At 41.1% G+C, this 15,925-nt stretch overlaps 1 long non-coding RNA gene across 1 annotated transcript in view; it reads left to right on the top strand.

The window, feature by feature from the left end:
• LOC310875611 overlaps nt 1-15,925 on the top strand; it is a 59,506-nt gene that overhangs the window by 26,197 nt on the left and 17,384 nt on the right. The window contains exon 2 of the long non-coding RNA XR_014570660.1: nt 9,091-9,148. This is a non-coding gene — a long non-coding RNA (uncharacterized lncRNA). The remainder of the gene's footprint in view (nt 1-9,090; nt 9,149-15,925) is intronic.

Here is a 15,925-nt window from a genome sequence, read left to right as displayed (position 1 = left end):
ATTATTAAATTTCTACTCCATCTGTGGGGAACTGTTATTACAAGGTCGAGTGTGTGGGGAGATTGACGGGAGAAATAAAACAACGCCGACGACTCTTCCCACATGACGTGGTTTAATGGTTTTACATGTCCGTGGCAAAGGGGCTTTAGATGCCTCATATCTAGAATCTAGATGCAACATAAAGGCCAAGTGTTGAGTATGCCTAGCTGTATGCCAGAGATCATACAGGCCTACTGTAAATGTATGAAAGGCAGATCACATGACTCATTGACATTCTTGATAGACTGTATATATAATATTCCTTCACATATTCATTGGCGATTGTACACATTTTCATTCATATAATCTTTGCTGATACATTGTACTTATATTAATGAATATAGTATTTGGTAGACTATATATTCCTTCATATTAATTGGTGATAGACTGTACATATTTTCATTTGTATAATCTTTTATGATGCATTACATTTGTTAATTGGTGATAGACTGTACATACATTAATTTGTATATTCATTGGTGATATACTGTGCATAAATTCATTCATTGGTGCTTAATATACTGTACATAATTTCATTAATGTAATCACTGCTGATTGCATCCATTCAGAGAGCCACAGCAGATATTCACTACCAGAATCTAAGTTTATCTTTTATTATCTTGGTTTGTTTTCTACTTTTAGTTTTTCACTTGACCTCTACCGCTCCATGTTTCAACCATGTTGCTATGATTGATTCTATGAAATGGAAAAGCAAGTTATTATCTCTTACATGATCAGGGGTAGAGTGACCGGATGGTAACCACAAGGTTGCCAGTTCGAACCCGGGCTCCCCCAGAGTTAGTGTCGAAGTGTCCTTGAGAACCCCGAATGGCTCCTGATGTGCTGGTTGGTGCCTTGCATGGTTTCCGCCGCCATCGGTGTATGAATGGGTGAATATAATGCACAATCTATGTAGAGCGCCTTGGATAAAGGCGCTATATAAATGCACCATTTACCTGGTCATTTGATACTGTATAATATTATAAACCTACTGTATTATACTTAAACACTTGAACCCTATACCTATAGCATCCCTATTCTGGGGGAACATTCTTTTGAAAATATCAGATCATATATTAATTTAATCCAGGTTAATTAATTGCTTATTTTCATATACCGTTCAATATACCAAAGGAATACTTATACAGTGTTTTTACGAAATGGTGTCTCCCTGCAGGAGAAGCAAGATCACACACACATACGTGTCACTTGTCACACTAGTCTCAAGTGCCCAATGGTCTCTCGTGCCTAGTAATTGTCTAGTATAGATCAGTTGATATAGGCATATGGCACTAATTGTGTTAGGGCACGGGGTCCCTATGCTAGTGCCACTCATGCTAAACTAATCTGCACTCCTGGTTCTATAAAGGTGCTTTTAAAATTGTCTACCAAATGAATTTTGTTAAACCAGCCCACAGAACAATTTTCTAGTCAGTGAGAGTTACATTTTTTGGGATAATGCTTGTGTTTTGTAAAAGTTTCAACCTCAAATCGTATGAAAGATCACATTTTTTAAAGGCACTGTTTTTAGCAGGGCAAAAGATGAGTGCCTGAAGTCCCCATTTGAACCCTATGTGCATTGTGCTCTGAATTACAAATCACTGTGAGACACCACCATCTCACTACACCTGCTGCTTTACCTGCCACTAACCTGTTATTAGCTGGAGCTGTGGAGACTCCCCACGGTGTGAAGTTCAAGTGTAGGGAAAAGGCATGAACACAAATACCCATTTCGCATAAATTGTTACTTAATCTCCCTCGGCTTATTATGAGGTTTAGTTTATTGACTAGTACATTGTAATTATGATTGTTTTTTTCAGAGCCCAATTAAAGTCTTACATCGGGAAATCATTTTTTCATAGGCTTACACAAATTTGCTTCATTTCCGTGTTATTCCGTGTTCCGTGTTATTTTCATCCAATTACTGCTTTGAGAATAAGAGGTTGAGGGAGAGCAGATAAGGGCACTCAGGAAAGGTATCATTTTGATAACTGCCTCCTCGGTCTGCCAGATGTTAGATCATCCTTAATGCAGTCGATTATTACGGTCTTCTCCTCTATAGTTGGCCCCAGGAAAATGACTTGCGGAACTTGGTGTTTGCTTGAAATTCACAGACCTGTCAACTTAGCATGTGTAATATGAAATCAAAGCTATTATGCGGTACTGTAAGCTGCCTTTTAGCTAACCCTAACCCTTTAGGAGTGCTTTAGGTTTAAATTAATCTACTGAAGGGTAGACATCTTTGTGGCGTAGTGTAGGACTTGCAATATAACACTTTACTTGGACCCTCTGTCATACTCACTGAAAAAATGCAATATTTTAAAATCCTTAAACCCTGGCCTATATGCTGTTGAGACCCCCAGTGCTCTCCTGTTTTTGCTCTACGCTAGATATCTTCATTGAACATAGTTGATCTATAAGCTCACAACACAACGTGATCCGTTGTGAGCTTAAGTTGTAGATCAGCTATTTTTTATTCACGCCAGAATAGTATTGTGATCAGATCAGAAAACGCCAGAATCAGTGCAGTATCATTGTAATATTGTGTCTGATGTGCTCTTCCTCCAACATTACTGTACATTTAATCACATTTAATGCAGTGACAATACTTAACCTTATCTCTGTATAGTGCTAATTCAATCACTTTGTAAATGCTAAACCAAGATTTGCATTTCTCCAATCCTATTGTTCTATTGCCTGAGCTGCCTGATGGCAGGCACTGGTAATTAAAACAAAACATCAGGTCACAAGGTGAGCTGAGCACACAATAAAGCTCTTCGAGATCCCAGGACGAACGGTGCCACATAATCCAATCCATTTTAATTGTCTTTTGAATTAATGTGAAATGCACAGGTCAATTAAGGAGATGCATCTCTTCAGCTTTGTGTAATGTCATATTCATCGATCCATAGTGGGAATATATGCACTAGTGGAGGATACATTTATGTTTTTGAAACTCCGCCGTTTGGAATTCATTAGGTATTGATCTCTTTTAGCAATGGTAAAAGCATAGTCTGATAGCGGCCCTGTCTGTAGCCAGCTAATCAATTCAGTGCCATTCAGGGACTGATGCCCTTTTATAGTTTGTAATTGTTTAGCTTCAACTTTTGCTACTCCAGCAAAAAACATGTCTAGCAGCATAATGACTTTAAACTCATATTGCTGCATTTCATTATTTACCCCCCAACACACCCACTGGTGCTGAAAGTTAAAATTCAACGTTAGAAAAGTTCCCTTTTGTTTTGTAATGAGATTTTCTGTGGCAGGGGGATTGTAAACAACAAAACGGCTCATGTCTCAGTGGTGCAATTTTTGTTCAGCTTGCTTCCATCCTTGTTCCAGGCAGTGTACAGTAAACACATTTGTTGTATGTTTTGTTGTCTCTGCACAGCTTCTCCCCATTCCTCTTTGAGCTCAGTTCTCTTGTACTGCATGCCATCATCCCTCCCTTCCTTCTGATTGGCTCCTGCGTAGTCAGCTGCAGCCAATAAGCCCTGCTGAAAGTGGCAGTGTTTAGTCTGGTGCTAGGCAGCAGAATAAACAGACAGGTGGGTTAAAGTCATTGTCCTGGCCATGGCAAAGCTATGTTAGCATTTAAGGCAACATTGTATGATGCAAGTTCTGTTACATGAGACAGATGAAGCAGTAGACCGATATTTAAGCACGATGCCCCTGTTCTGCGCCTAATTTAAAAAGTGTCAAGTATTATCAATGGCCTAGTCCAGGGATTCCCAAACTGTGGTGCACGTGCATGCACCACAGTTGTGCGCAAGCACCTTCTAGGCTAGGGGGGGGCGTGACATGAAAAGGCTAATGCTAATGGTGATGCTATGGTGTTATTTTAACAAATGTACTGCTTCTGACGGAAGGTTCCGCCAGTAGGAATCCAACCGGCAACTGCTGCTGGTGTAACGTTCCGTCTGATAAGCTTATTGATATCAAACCGGATCGCTGATTTATTTTTTATTTCTTTTATTTTTTTTGGCTTGGCCTTTCCTTCTTTAGCGATCCTAGACCGGATTGCGCAACCGTGCTGCCGTTCACCTCCCTTCATACAGGCTGACTAAAAAGCAACTCGAAATCTACGGAGCTCTTCATGGTTTGGATAAATCCGGTGGTCTACATGGGAACATTGTTGCTTTCTAGAGCAAGGATGGATTTGAGCTCGCTAGCATTGACGCTATTTATTTAGCATCTAAGATGGCCGCCCAAACAGGGCGGCTATATATATATATTACTGTGTGTGTGTGTGTGTATATATATAATTTTATATATATACAGTATATGTATGTAGAGACATTTATGCAGGTCGTCAATTTAGAATAATATGTCACATAGGTCTACAGTATATGATAAACAAATGTTGCATAAAATATGTTCATATATTTCCATTCCGTCTAGGCCCTAGACTTTAGGGCCTCAGCTAGGTCGGGAGGTAAGGTAACGGGGTGCACGGCCCAAAATATTTGGGAACAGCTGCCTAGTCTATGATGTCAAGAAACAGAACCTGTTTCTTCTCTGACAGTGACTTGCAGAAGAACAAAAACCTAAAGGCCAGTTTAGAGATTTAGATATAAGATTTACGTTCCAGACAAAACACAAATAATCCAAAGACGTATGATTGTAAACACTGCAAAGCTGATGCATGCCCAGTCAAGCTCTACAATCCATGACAAAGCAAACCAAACAAACATCAAAGGGAGGAACACAAACACTTCTTCCATCCACAAACCTGCCATTTTTTCATGTAGACTAGTTCCTGATGTGGCTAAAATTACCTACAAATACAAATTCAAGGTTTATTATCTGACATGGTTAATCTCCAGACACGGCAACGAGCTTCAGCAGTTAGTAGTTCGCTGCAGCATTCTAAAACTGTCACAGTCAAGATGAATTTCCTATCCTAAATCAGAATTGGCCTTGAAACACAAATGGAACAGAACATGTAAACAGTCTCTGCAAAAGTATTATCATTATGTATTAACCATTCTATCAAATTACTATCAATGGCGCAGCTCCACTGATTTAAATTTGACTCAACTTGTCCCCCAATCACAGCATTAGGAGTCTTGTTTCAGGATAGACCCGTTTATGACCATGAATCATGTTTTAACAGAGTGTGCATGAACGTGTTTTTCTGTACATAATGAAGAAATGTGAAGGCACCCACTGGTCACTGGTGGCCCACACTGTCAAGTCCCGTGGGACTGGACAGTGATAGTGAATCCTGGTTTCACAGTGAAAGTGAATCCTGGTTCTCAATAATCCTGCAATTCATCCAGCCTGTAATTTTGTCAATCTGGGCAATGGCTCAAGAGATAGGAATCCACAATCCGTAATATATTATACAGTATACTTTAAAGAACACTACATTTCAGCAGTATTATTCGATTAAAGCCATAGCACAATCATTCACTAAATGGATGGCTGAATGAGTACACCTCCCATCATTCCACAGCACCATATAAACTTGATTCTGGATCAACCTGTTGACTGTTATTCTATTGTGGCTTGAGGCAACATTAAATTAGTGGTGATAAGGGCTTGGAGACAGAAATAACGCCCTGCCTCCGCTGAGCCCTTTGGAGAATAAAAGAGCGGATATTATCTTCCCTCAGAGCTTAGCCTGTCTGTAGTGTAGGCTTGTGGTGAAGATTAACAAGCTGTGTAAAAATAACATCTGACATTTCACTCTCTTGCAAATGGTATACCTCAGAAATGTGAGGAAACGGTGACAATACGTACGCATGTTACATGTGGGTGTATGTACATTGTACAGTATGTCGATACGAGGACCAGCATAGCGTTTTGCTTTCCAATGCGATGGAAATTTGTCGGCTCTGAGTGGTTGCACTCGGTGGCACGTTTGAACCACCTGAACCCTGGCATTCCTTTTTGGAGGCATATCATTGTAACATAACATTTCCCCCCCAAATTCCCCCCCAAAAATGTGTCACGTCATGACGGTGCTCGTAGATCTGCTCTTTTCTAATAGCAGACGTATAAAATAAGGCTTAAGTGGTACCAAATTAATATTATTGCTATTCTTTTGCGTCACTTAATGCCCTAATTCGTAGTACAAGAGTGTCAAGCAAAGACGATCTATTCTACAAGCTATTTTCACTCATGCAAACATTTTCGGTTTCAGACATACAGTACAAGGTTTCTACGAGGTCTCTCTGCCTTGTTTATACTTCTTGGTATCTATTGGTTATTTGTGTCCGATTGCCTTCTAACGTAGGCTATGTTTTGTCAGGCCAGGAAAGGTTTATGTCAGTGGTTGTAAAAGTGGGGTCTGGGGATCCACGGGGGTCCTTGAAGGGGTTCCAGGGGGTCCCCAGCCAAATTTAATAATTGCATCAAAATCGGTCTAACCACATTAATTAACTATATTTTATACTAAAAAATAACAGATCTACAAGCTTGTTGTGAGCTTGTAGAGCTGCTATCTTTTTGAATTTTTTTGACAACAGATATGAATATATTTTATTGTAAGTATATACAGTATATATATATATTGTACTATTCTGGGGTCCCTTTCAGATGGCTGTCCACGGCCAAATGCATATAAATGTGGTAGCCCTTGACATAAAAATGTTTGAGAGCCACTGGTTTAAGTGATACAGTCGTTGTGATCTGCCTGAACTGTGTGTTATTCTTCTCTTACCTATGTCTTGCCCTCCCCCTCTCACTATCACATGTTACACAGTACAAGGTTGGGGGGAGTCTGTCTGATTTTCCACCCCTGTCTGGTTTGCAATGGTATAGCCCTTCCCAAGGGAAGCCCCCTCCCCTCCGCTCAGCCAACCAACCCACCCACCCACCACAATCTCATTTGAACTTTGACCCTGGCCTCCTGCCTTTCAGGATATGAAATGACCCCCTCAGTGGGGGAATGTTTTGGAACAGTTTCAGCTGAGTGTGTTTAATGGAGACTGGAGCAGATGAGGCGCTCAGAGGGGCCTGCCTTGCCCTTTGTTTGGGCTTCTTATGACTATCTGCTTGGCCTGGACAGCACCCCAGCCAGTGGTTCTTATGAATATCTGCTTGGCCTGGACAGCACCCCAGCCAGTGGTTCTTATGACTCTCTGCTTGGCCTGGACAGCACCCCAGCCAGTGGCAGACAGCATTAGTGATGAGACAGACTGCGTGCATTGACAATAATGGATTTGGCAATAAATAGCTCATGCTTTATCGTTTATGTTCTGCTACGTCATATTATTTAGTTGTTCTATAATTTTTCTCGGTTGCTCTGTTTTCTTTATTAGATATGGACATACTGATATAGATAGATGAATCGATCAACTGATCGATCGCAACAGATATGAGGAAGCATTGAGCAAAATAAAATCACTCATCTCAGTATTAGCCACCAGCAAATATAACTTACAGCTTATTTGCTTGCAACACCTGGCACAGCTGTGCCATTACAGTGTCATTAGTCTAACCTAATTTCATTTACTATGTCAAAAAGAAAAACATCCAGTATATAACCAGAAACCTTAAACAACGAGCACGGCCATGGAGTTGACTTTGGACGCTTGCGAGCATTCCTAATCGACACCACATTAGCCGCTACTTCTCCCCACCTCGGGGTGATGGGCAGCCTGCCAGGTGGAGGTTGCCATGACACCTAACACCACCCCTTTGCATCGCCGCCCCCCCAGAAGGTGCAGAGAGAGGCAGACTGAATTAACATTTTGATTTAGTCCACTGCTTCTCAACGTCTGGTCCGGGACCCTTATGGGTCTGTAACTCTGAGAGTGTAAACATTAAAAAAAAAATTGGGACACTGTAAAATTCTTAGCATTAGTTTAACACTGAGTGTGTATAAATGGAACCAAATGGATTATGGGTCCCGACCCGACGATGAGAACAGTGATTTAGACAAAAGATGTCTTTACAATGTCAGCAGAATACTTACTGGGAATGCTGTAGCTCGCTGGTAGGAAATCATGTGATCATTCTAACCAGGATTTTGTGATGGTGCCAGGCAAGAGAGAGAGCAAAACAGAGAGGGAGGAAAAGGGGGGAAACTTTTAATATGATGCCAGAAAAAGCTTTTTATCAAGGTTTTTTGTTTCGCTTTTGGCTTCGTGCACTCTGGTGTTTGTTGGTAAGAAAATGGCGGACAGCACATCACCGAACTGAACTCGTCTTGCCAGGGAGCTGATTTTTGAAATGCCGCTCAGCCTTTTCATCATGGTTTGCCTATATGTTCGGCCGCTCCTTTAAAAAAAGAATAAATCCGTGTATTTTTTATGAAAACAACTATTGCTACGTGTCTCCAGGCAGAATACAGTGGGCAAAGAAAAGAAATACAGATGATAAATCAAACCCGATAGTAAAAGTAATGTGGGTAAGTGGCACTTTCACTCTCTCTCCTCACTCTATACCTGGCTCTGTCGCACTGCGGCCATGGGAATATTCCACTGTTGGAGACTCTGGCATTGGCACGGTTAATAGTAGCTGATCGTGGCATGCTTGATTACACTGGAATTCCTCTCAGTCACTCTGATTTATTCGGCTCCTTACCATGGCTCTCTCCTAGCTGTGGTCGTGGCTAAGTTGGGCTAACCTCTCTCCACAACCACTATGCTTATGGCCAGGAAGAGGACTGATAATGGCAGGTCCAAGTGCTTGTCTGGGATAGCGATCCACAACAGAGTTTGCCCTAAATTATGATTATTATCATCATGGACTTAATTTGGTATCTAGGAACTGCTGAGGCATGTGATGCTCGATGTTCAAACTGTGTCACACCAACTTAAGAATGTAGTTTGGGTTTGATTTTGTTTAATCTGGATCAGACACTGTAGAAACAGTATTATTGGCACTGTGGTGAAAACAAGAATCCTTCTCATTCTTTCTCTTTCATAATATCTATCATAAATAGTACAGTACATATTATGTTATTATATATTTTGTTAGTATATACTGTAGCAATTTATTTCTTATTAATTATACATCCTTGTTTTATTTTTTCTAACTTGCTAAACAATGTTAGCACCATGTTATTGTCTTTTAAAAAGAGCTTTCTTCTGATTTCAGAGAGAAAAACTCAAATTAACCATGGACTACACAAACCATAGAGAAGGACAAATAAAGGGTAAGTTACAATCTGTTTGATTAACTTTTTCTTTTCTTTTCTTTTTTTGAGGGGTGCATCACAACAAACTGTTTCTCTAAATGCCACCTGAACGGAACTGCAGGTTTGCTTCCTTGTAATTGTTGTTTTTCTGTGTAAATTTTATGGAAAGCATTTTTCATAATTGTGCAAACACTGTCCTATGAAATCATTGTACTCAATACATCAAACAGGGGTGTTCAAGGTCAAGTGCCCTTTTTTATTCGTAATCTCTTATGATGAGTGATATTATTATAGTTGAGATTATTATTATAGCTGAGATCTTTAACACTTTAGCAGCTAGGTACCATACCATATAGTAAGTGTTTAAATGCATTTTGGTGTATTTATTTGTGAATTTACTTAATTATTTTGATACTTTGGCTTTAACCATTTGGCACAAACCCGTAGATCCGATCTTGTGGCAAATCTGACATCACAAGCTCGCCTCTGTGGGTCTTTGTCACTGTGGTATGATCGTCGTCTTTTTTGCATTTTTATACATTTATATGACATTTATTTCTACCCATGTAGCAATATGTCCTCCAATGACTGTTGAATATGCTGCAGCCACCCAACAATGTGTGGGACTGGGACACATTATGAGTTATGAACGTATGAGTTTGTCGCAGTTTATATATTAAAAATAAATATACTGTGTGTGTGTGTGTGTGTGTGTGTGTGTGTGTGTGTGTGTGTGTGTGTGTGTGTGTGTGTGTGTGTGTGTGTGTGTGTGTGTGTGTGTGTGTGTGTGTGTGTGTGTGTGTGTGTGTGTGTGTGTGTGTGTGTGTGTGTGTGTGTGTGTGTGTGTGTGTGTGTGTGTGCACAACAGATAAAAAAGGAAAATGTGTGCATCCGGGTTGAGGTAGTAGGTTGTATGGTTTAGAATTACACCCTGGGAGTTAACTGTACAACCTTCTAGCTTTCCTTGGAGTACACGAATGACATCCAAGAACTATCTCTGCCTCTGTGATTATTTTCAAGCAGGTTTTTGGCTAGAATAACAAGACCCAGCCCTATAGACACATGCCTCTTTCACTGACTGACTGAGTCACTGAGTGATAAAGTTCACTGAGTGATGAAATTACAGCATTGGTTAGCCGGTTGGCCCAAGCTAGCCAATCACAGATCAATCCTCCCTTTAGGCTATGTGTATGTAGTGAGTGGAGTCTGTGGGATCTGGCTGGTGAACACGCAGCAGGTCAGTCGTCTGCCTGGAGGACAGCTTTGTTTATGTTTGACCATAGTTAGCTCTGGCTCAGTGCTGATCACAACAGAGCTTGGAGATAAATAGTGGTGACAAGAAATCTGCCACTAAATGCATTAGTTAATTCGTTCAAATGATAATAATATTAGGCATAATGAATTTCATATTTATTTAACTATTAAACTGACCTTGGTGACCTCCAGCTGAGTGATGCATGGAGACATTCAGTTCAGTGGGTGGGCATTCATTCTTCATCAATTCCTTTCTAGACTTTACTTGAGAGAAGCTGAACCTGCTTCATGAATATTAGGGTCTGGTCCACAAGATACACCACCAAGATACCCATGTACCTGTCTAGATACTTCCTTAATGTTAACGAAGTCCACACCTTAACCTCACAGTTAACAAGTCTTTGTATTGAGTTTGTGCTTGAAATGTACTGTAATTCTGCAAACTGTTAATAAATATCACAATCAATCAATCAATCAATCAATCAATCAATCAGGTAAATAGCTCAAGTTATCACCATGATGACGATAGGCACTCAGCAAAGCCCCCTATTCCAATGCCAAAGTAAGAAGTCAAGTGGTTTTCAACATTTCTCATATCAAGGCCCATTATTCATTCAGCATTTGAGCCACGGACCACCATTTGATGAGATTTAGCCTTTCAGATCGAAAACTATTATTTTGTTATCGGTTGGTAAGATCTTGGCACAATTCCATGCTGTATTGATGCGGTACCATAGGAGAGATAACAGGCAAATGTTGATCAAAATAAAATGTATTCTACATTCTCTAATTGTGTAGACTTGTTGGAAATTAAGTAAAGCTGATGTTTTACTTTAATGTAGCTCTTGAGAGCATAAAATGAACATTATCCACATTATTATCCACAACATGTGGCATAAACGTTGACTGTTTAGCAGCAGCGCCAGCTATAACATATGGAACTGGACCACATACTCCGAACTATGTTGTTGACTTGGTTTGACTTTATTGTCTCCACCAGGCCGAAGGCATGTGGGGAGAGTATGTTTTGCACTCCGTCCGTCCGTGTGTCCGTCCGTGTGTCCGTGTGTCCGTGTGTCCGTGTGTCCGTGAACAGCTAATCTCGGCCACCGTTAACCCGGTCGATGCCATATTTTGCACACACACTCCCTGGATGCCAACCATGAACCTCTGCCCCAAACTTTCCAGAACGGCCTGTTATAGCGCCACCAGGAGGCCGCTTTGTGCAAAACAAGTTTTTCGATGCCATATTTTGCACACACACTCCCTGGATGCCAACCATGAACCTCTGCCCCAAACTTTCCAGAACGGCCTGTTATAGCGCCACCAGGAGGCCGCTTTGTGCAAAACAAGTTTTTGCACAGTACACCTACAGATTTTGTCCAAACATCACGCAAATTGGTACACAGTCTCTCTAGAGTCATTCAACGAAACGGGTCTTTCAGATTTATCAGACTCCATCCTGATTGGTTAAGATTGGCTTCCAAAGTTCACAGGAGTGCTCAGTTTCAAACAAAATGCTGCAAATCATGAACACATCGCGTGATTTCCCTGAAATTGTGCACCCACATTCCCACTAGGCCGAGGACGAAATGCCACATGAACAATTTCAACTCAGCCTCAAGGTGGCGCTATAACTGGCCGAAAAGTGTTTTTACCTCTAACTGCACGGATCTGTGGATAACCTGGTGGAGACCTGTGCCCGGAAGGGCACTTTTTCTAGTTAGGATCTCTTTTAGCTGAAGGCTACTCTTCCAAGAGTCCTGAGTTGCTTGCATGCTGCATTTGAATAGTGTGTATGTTCTTTCTCTCTCTTTTTTCTCACTTTGTATCATGTATATTGACACGCGCGCATGCACGCACGCGAACACCCACACACATCCAGTTTTTGTAAAATTCTCATATACCGTATGTATTTTTTAATGTTCTAATAGAATGTTGACCAAAGCAGAAGCCTCGACCTGAAAATGTAGTAAAAATACAAAACGACTGTATATAAAAAGGTTCATGGCTCCACAAAGAATTAGACTCCTGAGTCCTGCACAGTTTGTGGTGCAAACTTTATGTTCTCTCTACTACACTGATAAGCGGATAATGCAGGACATTCAATTGAATGTGTAGCCAGGAGAGGAGAGGAGATAGAAATACATTCACTGGAGAGGACAAGTGATAAGGAGAAAAGTACAGTACATACAGTGCTGGGGGATGTCTGGCAGTGTAATGTTCACTGGTATAATTCAGTGATTTTGGTACGGGCAAGATAAGCTAAACCTATTTTGATCCTCATGAGGAATTTAGGTGTACATGTAAATGTGAAATACAGGATATGTACAGGTAAGCGTAGAGAGATGAGAATAAAATAAAGCGTGAAATAGTCTTAGAGTGACACTAGACACTGCACTTGGTTATTACCCTTATTATTATTATTATTATTATTGTGAGCCTGTCAATTAACCGTCTCTCCGGCTTCAGGTCATTACTCTGGCACACGGTGAGCAAAGGCCAGATCCTGGTTGGTGTAGTTGTTCCAACAAGAACCTTTTTGTTTGCATTAGTGTTTGTGTTGACAGTTGACGTAGCCTGCATAGATAGGGTGCATTACGGGCGGGAGTGACGATGCAGCCAGCGCTATTGGTGTCAGCTTGTAGATGTTGACAACCGTTGTTTCCTGGATTTGGTGACCAGCCACTCAATGTTGGAGCCTGGTGACTAATGGCTGTCAATCTTAGTTCAATCCTTAGTTCAAGGTTGCTACCATTCTGTGCCTCTTGCTGTGGATGGACCCAATGAGGATGAACCCAGGCAGCTGGTTGTCCTCGGCTGCACAGCGTGTCTCTTGTATGAGAATGACTGGTGCCTTGTTGGACACGGCTGAGGTGTCAACTGTGTCATATGACATATAGGCCCTCAATATTGAATTGAAGCACTGATAGGCTTTGGCTTTCGAAGGTTGGGATGGCCGCCCATCCTCAGTGGGAGGTTCTGTACCGTGGTCTTCACTTTGGCTTATAGTTTGGACTGCCTGCTTGACGATGTTGTGGTGACATTAGTTTCACAAGATGATCTTTTACCATCTCTTACTACTTGTGGGTTAGTTCAGATATTTTTTACATAAAGCTGTAGGAAATACTTGCCATTAATAGTGGTTGGAAAGGTATTTGTTGATTCCCTGAGTCCCGTAGTGGGAGTTCTGGTCTGGTTTTGGTGAATATTAAGTAGTTCCGGTCATTTTGTAGGGGTCTGGGAGCCACGCATTAAACATTAATTACCGGTAATCCACAAAACTAGCGTAATTTGTAGACCTTTTTCTACCATATTGCGCAACTTTCCCTCTGTCTTTTCCTGCTAGCCAATGACAGAAGGACAAGTAACTGCTCCACCTGCTGCACCTCCGTGCTCATTACCTGTTGCAGGAAAAAAAGAGACCACAGAACCCCACTCAAACACAGGCACACTAATAATTCCCTGCATATTGTCTCTGTCTTTACAGCAATATCTCTAAGTGTTTGCAGCAGTTAGTATGAGCGTCATGCTTGGCATGGCGTTCATGAAGTTCTGTCAGGAAAGTTGTTGGCAGCCGTTCATTGGGCAGCCTGCAGCACCATGTTTGGTAACTCATCCAATCACACACTCGTTTCATTCTCAGACCGCTTTATGGAAGTTTCACTACTGCTCATGCTGATGCTGACACTCTCCCCACTGCTGTCTTGCTAATAAATTGCTGCTTACCCTCCAACTACCACCTGTCGTATTGGATCTGCTGTTTTTTATCAGTTAGGATTATATTTGTGTTATTGTATAATTATATTCACACAATATATGCCAATGTCGAGATATCTCGTATTAAACCTGCCTGTTTTGTTGATTTCTATTAATCCAGAATGAATACTATTATATTTTACCGTATGTTAGCTTCTTTTAGCGTTCCGTCACTAGGCAACACTTGCTTCCGTGGTATGACGTCATCGAAATCCCCTGTGCACACGCACTCACACGTGATCTTTAGTGGCTTTGGAGGCTCAGATTGAGGTGATATGGGGTGAGGGATGATGTTAGGAGCTCAATAAAACTTATCGCGACCTCCCGGTTAGCATATTAGCACGAAAATGGCCGACTACTTCCAGTTCATGGGGGGCAAATCACAGGGTCTTCTTTGCTGCCTTTTTCGTGCATTCTCTGTTGGCACTGGCTCCAGAGTGCTGTCAATGGTGGGCAGCGCTCTGGAGCAGCATGTAATCGGTTAAAATTATCTTTTGGGATGGTGGATGTGGACGTCACACACGCAACATGTCCATGGAGACCACTTTTAATTATTTGAAGGCTGCAAATCTAGATTACTTGCTTATTATTATTATTATTATTATTATTATGTATTCAATATAGCAGACGACTTTGTGAATGACTAAATGAAATGATTTTTGTTGAGCCAAATCAGCCAATATTGTGACATGCATGTCTAGTCTACACAGTCTTCTTTGTGTTGCTGGGGACGGAGGATCCCTTCCCCCTCAGTTACAGCAAGGCTATAATATATCAGTCCTCTCAGGAAAGGTCAATTTTCTCACTTAAGCATATTTGTGTGGTGGAACCTATTTCACACATTGGTTGGTTCACTCATCCAATCTGTGTTCTGTCCTTGGTGCGTCTGTTGTTCCACCTCAGCCAAAGTCTCCTCAATGTGGGTGCATGACATCATCTGAACAAGTCACTTACTTAACTCTGTGTCTGAACTACTGCCAAATGTTATATTTTACGATGCTATATAAATACAGTATGAAATGTAATCATCATAATAAATCTGAGCTCTTCTGTTAAGCAGATACTTTCAACTGACGGCACAACCGACTGACAGCATATCACTTGCATGACTTACAGTAGTATTTTTACTTACATTTTTTTAAGGGTTTATGGGTTTGATTATCCTACCTAGCTGTCATTGCAGCTGTTCACCCGAAATAGCCTCAGCAGAACTCTGTAGGTCTATTTGGGAAACACTTGAATGTTTATGCATTGTCAGTAGACGTGATACTGTATATTGGCCAGCATTCCATACAATGAACATTTGTGATATGAGGTCTGGTTTCAGGTTGAAACTCGCCTCTGCGACACCGAAGTCTCTGTTTACCTTAGACTTGTCCAGCAGGATCAGTGTTCCTGACTTCATCCCTGCCTGGCTCCAGGCCACAACTTGTAAAATGAATCCAGATCCCTGCACAGGCCTGACCGTAGTGTGTTACTATTCAGGCTGACTTGATTCAAAATACAGCTAGAGTGGGACTGTTGTCGTAATTTCTGTTGTAGTTCTTTATCATCGTGGCAGTGTTTTTGCTTCTTGATGAATGACGCTGCTCTTGCTGAGTGCTCTTTGCTTTCAAGTATTTCAGAGCAAGTCGGTTTATTTATTTTATTTTATGGTGTGTGATCATTAGAATTTCTGACTGTACAGCAGACGTGTTGCTGCAGCTCTGCGGTTCTAAAAGTAATAGTTCATTTTTTTATTTTAAGGTTCACTCTTGAGAAATTGTTTTCTCAAGATTTTCA

Source organism: Protomyctophum parallelum (genome assembly GCF_964188405.1).
Source record: "Protomyctophum parallelum genome assembly, chromosome: 1".
NCBI classification, from domain to species: domain Eukaryota; kingdom Metazoa; phylum Chordata; class Actinopteri; order Myctophiformes; family Myctophidae; genus Protomyctophum; species Protomyctophum parallelum.
This window is presented reverse-complemented; position numbering and strand designations above follow the sequence as displayed.